A 9,987-nucleotide genomic window follows, 5' to 3' on the forward strand; every position below is an offset into this window, starting at 1 on the left:
GAACCGTGGATCCGGTGATGCTCGGTCTCAGAGGTCCAGCTCGTTCTTTCTCCTTTCATATGTCAGTTACTGACCTATTGTTTTGGGAGTGGGACATTTATTTTATTTATTTATTTATTTAAAGCTTTTCTATACCGGCATTCATGATACAATCATATCATGCCGGTTTACAAATAACAGGGGGGTGCAATAACTTTGTTCTTTTTAACCAGTGCAGAGGAAGCAAAAAGTTACAATATAACAAGGTTGTTGAAACTGGGGTAGGAAGAAGACAAGAATAGACAAGAATAAATATAAATCTTTACAGAGGTAGATTATTTACATTGTGCAGTAATGTCTCTTTATGGATTTAATTAAATTGTGCAGTAAGGTCTCTTAATGGATAATAGACTCTGGAATAATAGACATCTTAATGGATAATAGATGGATTATAATAATATATAATAATAGACATTATTATATATATATAATAGAGATTATAATAATAGACATCTTAATGGATAATAGACATCCGGACTTGGGCTTGAAAGTCAGCCGAGCTACGGACAAATTGTACACCCTGGACGTCCTCAAGGTGCCCAAGGTGGATGCGACGGTCTCAGCAGTGACAAAAAAGACCACCATCCCAGTGACGGGAGCCACAGCCCTTAAGGATTTGCAGGATCGCAAATTGGAGTTGCAGCTCAAGAAGATTTTTGAAGTGTCAGCTCTGGGTGTCCGTGCTGCCATATGCAGTAGTTTTGCGCTGAGAGCCAGCATCCGCTGGGTGCAGCACTTATAATCGGTAGCATTCCTTTCTGACGCAGAAGCTGTTCAGGCCGATCAGCTGGAGACTACGGTCGCTTACAGTGCAGATGCGCTTTATGATCTCCTTTGTACTTCGGGCATGACTATGGTTTCGGCTGTCCCTGCCTGCAGACTCCTATGGCTCAGGAACTGGTCCGCGGATGTTTCTTCAAAAGCCCATCTGGGATCCTTGCCCTTTAAGGGAAAGCTGCTCTTTGGCCAAGAATTGGAGGACGTGATTAAGTCTCTGGGAGAGACTTAATCATAAGGTCCATAAGTTACCGGAGGATAAGCCCAGGATGAGGGGATCCTTTCCCCAGCGATCAAGATTCCAGGGGAATTGCTGTTTTTGATCCTCTAGATCCTCGTCTCGCCAGGGTTCGAGTTGGCAACATACTTGGAATCAGTCCTTTCGAGGCCGCCGTCCTGGCAGAGACGGGGATCCATGGGGACATGGAGGTCTCAAGTTCGCACAATGAAGCAATGCTGGTTCACTCCTCCATACCGAAGATAGGGTCAGGTTGTCCCTTTTCCTAGAGGAGTTGACCAATTTGGCATTGGACCAGTGGATCCTCAACATAATAGAACATGGTTACGCTTTAGATTTTGTTTGGCCGCTCCGGGAGAGATTTCTGGTTTCCCCATGCTCTTACAAGCAAAAACGTCTGGCTGTGTACGAAACCCTAGGGCGGCTGCAGTAGTTAGGTGCCATAGTACCAGTACCCCCAGGAGAGCTCAGGCGGGGTCGCTACTCCATTTACTTCGTGGTACCAAAGAAGGAAGGCACATTCCAGTCCATCCAGTCAATCGGTCTCTAAGGGTGCCTCAATTTTGCATGGAAACTCTTCGGTCTGTGATAGCGTCCATTCACAGGGGAGAGTTTTTGGCATCTCTAGATCTGACCGAGGCATACTTGCACATAGTCATCCGTCCCAACCATCAAAGATATCTGCAGTTCACAATCCTCGGGCATCACTTCCAATTCTGTGCCCTGCCCTTCATACTGGCAACGGCGCCCAGAGTCTTTCTTCCCCAAAGTAATTTTGGTCATAGCAGTGGCTCTCCGGAGAGAGGGTGTTCTGGTGCATCTTTATCTGGATGACTAGCTGATTCGATCGAAATCGGAAGACCTTTGTCGGAAGGCGGTGCAACAGGTCTTAGAGTTGCTGAGCTCTCTGGGCTGAGTGGTCAATCCAGACAAGAGTCATCTGGTTCCCTTCCAGTCCTTGGAGTTTTTGGGAGCTCGGTTCGATACCTGCTTGGGCAAGGTTTTCCTTACCGAGGAGTGACTCGCCAAGGTGCAGACTCAAGTGGATGCTTTGTGATCCATGCCTCATCCCAGAGTTTGGCATTATTTGCAGGTTCTCTGTTCGATGGCTTCCACTCTCGATCTAGTCCCATGGGCTTTTGCTATATGAGGCCTCTTCAGTCAGCATTACTCTCCCATTGGGATCCACTGTCTAAACAGTTTCACCTTCTTCTACCTCTACGGACTCTGCACATTCCAGTCTTGTTTGGTGGCTTCTCCCAGACAATTTATGCCGGGGAGTAGACTTGAAAATGCCCTCTTGGACAGTGGTCACCACCGATGCAAGTCTCTCCAGTTGGGGAGCGGTCTGTCAGGAGAGAACGGTGGAAGGCCAGTGGTCAATAACAGAGTCCTCCTGGTCGATCAATCGGTTGGAGACCAGAGCAGTTTGGTTAGCTCTGCAGGCCCTCTTTCCCTTGGTAATGGGAACTTCAGTAAGAGTGCTCTCCGACAATGTGACGTCGGTGGCCTACATCAATCGTCAAGGCGGAAACAAGAGTCGACTGGTGGAAATGGAGGCCCAGCAGTTGATCAGCTAGGCGGAGCAGCACCTGCACAGGATAGCCTCTCACATAGCCGGAGTGGACAAGGTGCAAGCTGATTTTATCAGCCGCCACCAGCTGGACCCGGGGGAGTGAAAGCTCTCCGACGAGGCTTTTCATCTTCTATGTGACCACTGGACCACGCCCTCCATGGACTTGATGGTGACATTCCGCAATGCCAAGGCTCCCTGGTTCTTCAGTCGGCACCGGGAGCCAGGTATAGAGGGCGTGGATGCTCTGGTCCTTCCCTGGCCAAAGGACATTCTGTTGTATGTATTTCCACTTTGGCCATTGGTTGGCAAGGTGCTGCATTGCATCGAAGCTCATCCGGGTGAAGTAGTGCTACTTGCGCCAGAGGGATGCGTCATCCATGATTTGTGGACCTCGTGAATCTAGCAGTGGACGGACCCCTGAGGTTTCTCCGTCTCCAAATCTTCTGCACCAAGGCCTCGTTTGTTTGCAAGATGCAGATCACTTCTATCTAGCAGCATGGCATTTGAAAGGTGGAGTTTGAAGAGTAAGGGTTACTCAGATGCAGTAATTGCACACTTCTACAGTCTCACAAGCCCTCAACCTCCATGGCGTATGTCAGAGTTTGGAGTATCTTTGAGGCCTGGTGTCTGGACCACGAGGTGGAACCGTCCAGGGCTTCGGTTGCAGATGTTTTGGTCTTTTTACAACCATACACTCAGAGAATTTTCTTGAATTTTAAATACACTATTGTGCAATAATTTTTATTAACATCCACAAAAAATGTAAACATGTGCACAATTAAAATTCATGAATAAACAATCATACCAAACACCGGAAGTTTTGAAACAACTCGCTGATCAACAGTTTTATATTCAAAGAGATGGAAGATGGGTTCAGTCTGTAGATTCCCGGATAAATGAAATACTTGAGTTAGCTATGAAAAATAATATTATCTCTCAAAAGGAATGTCGTTATTTGCATGTTGCATACCCTAAACGAGCATATTTTTATATCTTGCCAAAAATTCATAAAACCTTAGTTAAGCCCCCTGGCAGACCAATTGTGGCAGGCATTGGGACCACTCTTGAACCCCTTGCCAAAATGATTGATTTTTATCTTCAACCATATGTAGCAAAGACTACTTCATACATCAAGGATTCTACTGATTTCATAAATAAATTATCAGAGTTACCTAGGTCTTCTAAGGATTGGATATTAGTAACGGCCGATATTACCTCATTATATACTAACGTCCCTCAAATGGAGGCTTTCCAGGTCATCAAGTGTCAACTTATGAAATTGGATGTTTCTGCTAGAAGATTACAATTTTTGTTACAGTTGACAGAGATTGTGCTGACATGTAACACTTTTAGTTTTGATACTAATATGTATTTGCAGATAAAAGGAATCCCGATGGGGTCTCCTGTAGCCCCGAGCACGGCATGCTTGTATGTATCAAAGGTAAACAACACACAGGGATATATGTTCAAAAATTTCTCCACAAACTGAATACAACCATACACTCAGAGAATTTTCTTGAATTTTAAATACACTATTGTACAATAATTTTTATTAACATCCACAAAAAATGTAAACATGTACACAATTAAAATTCATGAATAAACAATCATACCAAACATTCACACACTAAAATCTGAAAACCTAATGACACATTGTAATACTTCTTACAGTACATCTGATTAAAGTGCAAAACAGCAAGACATTTCAAATGTTTATAATGCAAAAATACTTTGCTTCATAAGATTTCCAATATTATCCAACTCGTTTCTTCGTATCCGTTTCCTCTCCCTTTCCCGGGACCCAAATTATTTTAATATATGCGTGTGCTGAGTCTCTGTAAATTGCACCGGCACCACTGTTTGCACCAATCCACAGCTTATCAAATCAGCTTATATCTGGGGCAAACTGCCCTCCAACCTCCATCCAAATTACCCACTCCCGACTCGGGGAGGTAGTGACGAAAAATAACAATACAGGACTCTTTTGAGGCCCTGTAATTGGAATGAGTACACTTTAAATCCTTTAATGAGCATCCATTGGAGGGCAAGTCTGGTGCCAGCAGCTGCGGTAATTCCAGCTCAAATAGCGTATATTAAAGTTGCTACAGTTAAAAAGCTCGTAGTTGGATCTTGGGATCGAGCTGGCGGTCCGCCGCGAGGCGAGCTACCGCCTGTCCCAGCCCCTGTCTCTCGGCACCTCCTTGATGCTCTGTCTTCCTTCGACCACGAATGGGGCCTGGCATCCCGCAGCCTCCCGTACCGCGACGGAGGTCACCCGGGATCCCAGCCCGCCTTGGGTCTCGCGCTGTCTCTGACTCTCTCTCTCTCCCACCCGCCCCTCTGGCGGAGGGGGGGGGGCGGTCGGGGCGGGGGGGTTGAGAGGGACGCGCCCGAGAAACGGATGGATCCATGACACTTAGCAGTGGATCACTCGGCTCGTGCGTCGATGAAGAACGCAGCTAGCTGCGAGAATTAGCGTGAATTGCAGGACACATTGATCATCGACACTTCGAACACACCTTGCGGCCCCAGGTTCCTCCTGGGGCTACGCCTAAGGGTCGCCTGTACATCAATCGCCTTGGTAGTTCCCCCCCCCCCCCCCCACCTCTTTTAACGCCAAGCACACGGCTGGGGTCCGTTCGCAAGGTGCCCTTGTGGGATATCCTTCGTCCCCTCAAGCACAGACTGCCGGGGTGCCCGCCTCGGGGACCTCTGACAGTGCGGAGGATCGACGTGGCTCCCGTGCCTCCCAGGTCGGGAACCGGGCGGAGGCCATCCGGCCTCCCCCGCCCCTCCCCATGTGGCTGTCTTTGGTGATTCATGGCTGCCTGCGCCGCCGCGTCCTCCCGCCAATATGTCCTCTCTGCCCTTTCGGGGGCCTTGCCCTCCCCACCGCCGCTGGCACGGGGTCGGACAGAGCGCGGAAGGGGGAAGCAGCAGCGGCAGCATTGCCGCCACCTCCAACCTCCCACCCCACTTCCTCTCTGACTACGACCTCAGATCAGACGTGGAGACCCGCTGAATTTAAACATATTACTAAGCAGAGGAAAAGGAACTAACCGGGATTCTCTCAGTAACCGCAAGTGAAGAGGGAAGAGCCCAGCACAGAATCCTCACCTGTCCGGCGGGCGCAGGAAATGTGGCGTACAGAAGATCGCCTCCCCAGCACCGCTCAGGGGCCCAAGTTCTTCTGATCAAGGCTCAGCCCGCGGATGGTATTAGGCCAGTAGTGGCCACCGGCTCGCCGGGACCAGGGCTTCTCAGAGTCGGGTTGTTTGGGAATGCTGCCCAAAGCGGGAGGTAAACTCCATCTAAGGCTAAATACTGGCAGGAAAGTTGAAAAGAACTTTGAAGAGAGAGTTCAAGAGGGCATGAATCCATTAAGAGGTAAACGGGTGGGGTCCGATCAGTCCGCCCGGAGGATTCAACCTGGCGGGATGGTTGGTGGGACTGGGGCGGCAGATTCCCCACCCCCTTTCCGGGGTAGGGAATGCCTCCCGGATTGCCCTGGTCCCCGCAGGGCGCATTTCCTCTGCGGCGGTGCGCCATGACTGGCTCCAGGTCGGCTGCGAAGGCCCGGGGGGGGGCAGTTTCCCTGCGGCACCAGCGCCGTATGTTATAGCCACCCCCCGCAGCAGCTTCGCCATTTCCCCCGGGGCCGAGGGAGATGACTGCTGCCGCGTCCTCCTCCGGAACCCTCTCCCCCTCGCGAGGAGGTGGGGGGGAAGGGGGATGGGGCCCCCCGCTCCTGGCGCCACTGTCAACTGAGGCGGACTGTTCTCAGCGCACCCCAATCGCGTCGTGCCACCGGGTGGGGAGGCCCACGCCATGCACCAGGGTTCCGCGGCGATGTCGGTGACCCACCCGACCCGTCTTGAAACACGGACCAAGGATTCTAACACGCATGCTAGTCGGAGGGCCCGCCGAAACCCTGTGGCGCAATGAAAGTGAAGGCTGGCACGCGCCAAGCCAAGCCGCACATTTTACTTTAAGAAATTAGCGCCTACCCAAAGGTTTCTGCTGGCACCGGCTTAATATCATGGCGATATTAAGTCGGAGGTCCCGAAGGGTAAAAAAAGTAAAACAAAGAAAAAAAAAATTTTAAATGGGCCGGCGGCTGTCAGGCTGAAAACCGGATGCTCAATTTTGCCAGTGTCCGGTTTCCAAGCCCGTGGCTGTCAGCGGGCTCGAGAACCGACGTCGGCAAAATTGAGCGTCGGCTGTCAAACCCGCTGACAGCTGCCACTCCGGGTTAAAAGGAGGCGCTAGGGACGTGCTAGTGTCCCTAGTGCCTCCTTTTGCCCGTTTCTACGGCATCACCTAATTTAAATACAGAATTGCGCGCACAGATGAGTGGCCTGTGCGCACGCCGGGAGAGCGGGCATTCGTCCGCTCTCCCGCGGACTTTACTGAATCCAATTGGACTTGGACTTGTATGGACTCGTTCTGTTCCTGTCTACACTACTCTGCCGCTTCCATGCTGCTGCTGGAAGCTCTTTCTCTCTGCCCTTCGGGGTAACTGCTAACCTGGGTACCTGCTCCTTGGGGGCCCTCTGCTTTATTTCAGGTGCCTTACAGGGAACAGGTACTCACTCCTCGAGGGCCTGCTCTCCCTGCCTCAGTGCCTGCTTTCAATTCTACAACCTGGTGGAATCGCCTATCTACAGCAAACACCTAGTGAATACACTAATTCTCATTCTATCTCATCCACAGTATTTCCTTGCTGGGAAACCTGCTTTAGAACCTCCCATTACCAACGGGGTGAGAAGGGCTCCCTCTGCCGAGGTTCCTGAGACTGCAACTACCAGACTGCCTCACTACTGCCACCTCTGGTGGTACTCTTCAAAGCTGTTTAATAAAGAACTAACTGTGTTTGTGCGTCTGAGTCTAGCCTAGTACTGTGGCTCCTCACAGGGCTCCTCCCTGTGGGCGTGGTCATCTGCCACAGTACCCAAGGATCCACCCAAACACCACTCATTCATAACACCCAGCAAGTTAAAGGGTATCCAGGAATGGCCCTGGCCTGTGGGCCTTCGGGCGCTCCAAAGGTTCCTAGGATTCACCAACTACTATTGCCACTTCATAGCAAATTACACCCTGTTGGTGGCGCCCCCCACGCCCATGATCCGTAAAGGCAGCAATACCAAAAACTGGTCTCCTGAAACCCTCACAGCCTTCCAGAGCCTAAAGGATGCCTTCCTCTCAGGTCCTTGCCTGCGCCACCTAGATCCAAACCGACTCTTCGTCGTGAAAGTAGATGCCTCTGCCATAGGAACTGGGGCGGTTCTGAGTCAACACTCGACCAAAAGAGTTCTCCATGCATGCTCATTCTACTCCCGCAAATTCTCCCCCACCAAACAAAATTACAGCATAGGGGATAGGGAACTGCTCACTATCAAGCTCGCCCTCGAAGAGTGGCGTTCCTGGTTGGAGAGCGCACGATTCAAGTTTATGATCTTCACCAATCATAAAAATCTTGAGCATCTCCAACATGCCCAGCGTGTCAATGCTCGCCAGGCCCGCTGATCATTATTCTTTTCCCGATTCAACTTCGATCTTTGCTATTGTCCGGCGGAGAAGAACCTCCAAGCGGACGCCTTATCCCGCTCCTTCGAGCCTGAAGACACCCAAGACGAGCCATGTCACGTCATAGATCCTGCTCGCATGTCTGTCTGTTACCATGACGGTTCCAGCCAGGAAGACTGTGGTACCTCGCCAGCTCCGAGAGAAGGTCTTGCGCTGGGTGCATGACTCTAAGTTAGTTGGCCATCGAGGATATGCCCGAACTCTGTCACTCCTCCAACGTTACTACTGGTGGCCCACCATGTCCTCTGAAACCCGTGCCTATGTGGACTCCTGTCCAACATGTGCCCAACAGAAGCCACCAGTAGGTCGACCTTGGGGACTACTCAACCTCTGCCAGCACCCAAAGATCCTTGAATCCACTTATCCACAGACTTTGTGGTGGACCTTCCAGTATCTAAGGGGAGTATGGTCATCTGGGTCATCGTGGACCAATTCTACAAAATGGCTCATTTTGTTCCTTTGCCTGCCTTACCATCGGCCCCGGAGCTAGCACGCCTCTTCTTTCTACAAGTATTTTGCCTGCACGGCCTGAACATGGACATTGCCTCTGATAGAGGTCCTCAGTTCATCACCCGCTACTGGTGCTCCCTATGTAAGAAGTTTGGGATCACCATCAGCTTGACTACCGAGTACCATCCTCAAGCCAACGGCCAAGCTGAGCAGATGAACTGCTCCCTCAAATGTTTCCCTGGGTAGAATTCTCCCATAAATCCCACATTGCAGCAGCCACCGGAGTCTCTCCCTTTTCACTTGTGTATGGCAGACAACCCCAGCTTCCTTTGTCGATTCTTCTCACGGTACCCTCACATGCAGCCCAGGCCATGGCAGATGCCCTCCCCTTTGAACTCATACCAACCTCTGTCTGCACCAGGCTGCTGCACGAGCTAAGAAGTCCACTGATGCTCATCGCCGACTGGCTCCAGAGTTCCAGCCGGGCCAAAAGGTTTGGCTGAGTACCCGCTACATCAACTTAAGCTCCCTTTGCAAAGGTTCGCTCCCAGATACATCAGACCTTTTCTGGTCACCCGACGCATTGGACCAGTGACATACCAACTTCGTTTACCACTGACCTTGGGAATACATAATAAGAACATGCCATGCTGGGTCAGACCAAGGGTCCATCAAGCCCAGCATCCTGTTTCCAACAGTGGCCAATCCAGGCCATAAGAACCTGGCAAGTACCCAAAACTAAGTCTATTCCATGTTACTGTTGCTAGTAATAGCAGTGGCTATTTTCTAAGTCAACTTAATTAATAGCAGGTAATGGACTTCTCCTCCAAGAACTTATCCATTCCTTTTTTAAACACAGCTATACTAACTGCACTAACCACATCCTCTGGCAACAAATTCCAGAGTTTAATTGTGCGTTGAGTGAAAAAGAACTTTCTCCGATTAGTTTTAAATGTGCCGCATGCTAATTTCATGCATTCCATGTTTCTCTGCTTAAACCGCTGGTACTGTCTTGGCCTTCACTCAAGGTTTCTGAACCTTCCCAAGTTGCCTCAGAGTCCGATACGGTCTATCAAGTCCATAAGGTTCTGGATGTCCGGAGAAGAGGCCGCCGTTGGGAGTACCTTCTCTCATGGGAAGGCTTCAGTCCCGAGGAGAACTCCTGGGAGCCAGCAAGCAACATCCTCGACAAAGGACTCCTTCTCCAATTCCACAAGGTGGGCGAAAAGGAGGGGGTACTGTTGCATGTCCCGGCTGCGGCAGGCCGAAGACCGAGCCTACTCACCTCCGGCTCCCGGACCTGGCCCATCCTCATTGGTGG

At 50.5% G+C, this 9,987-nt stretch overlaps 1 non-coding gene across 1 annotated transcript; it reads left to right on the forward strand.

Moving 5' to 3' along the window:
- Positions 1–5,041: 5,041 nt before the first annotated feature.
- Positions 5,042–5,191, forward strand: LOC115096285. Its single transcript, XR_003858022.1, has one exon. It is a non-coding gene; the product is annotated as a 5.8S ribosomal RNA (ribosomal RNA).
- Positions 5,192–9,987: the final 4,796 nt, after the last annotated feature.

Source organism: Rhinatrema bivittatum, chromosome 7, assembly GCF_901001135.1.
Source record: "Rhinatrema bivittatum chromosome 7, aRhiBiv1.1, whole genome shotgun sequence".
In the NCBI taxonomy this organism is placed as follows: Eukaryota; Metazoa; Chordata; class Amphibia; order Gymnophiona; family Rhinatrematidae; genus Rhinatrema; species Rhinatrema bivittatum.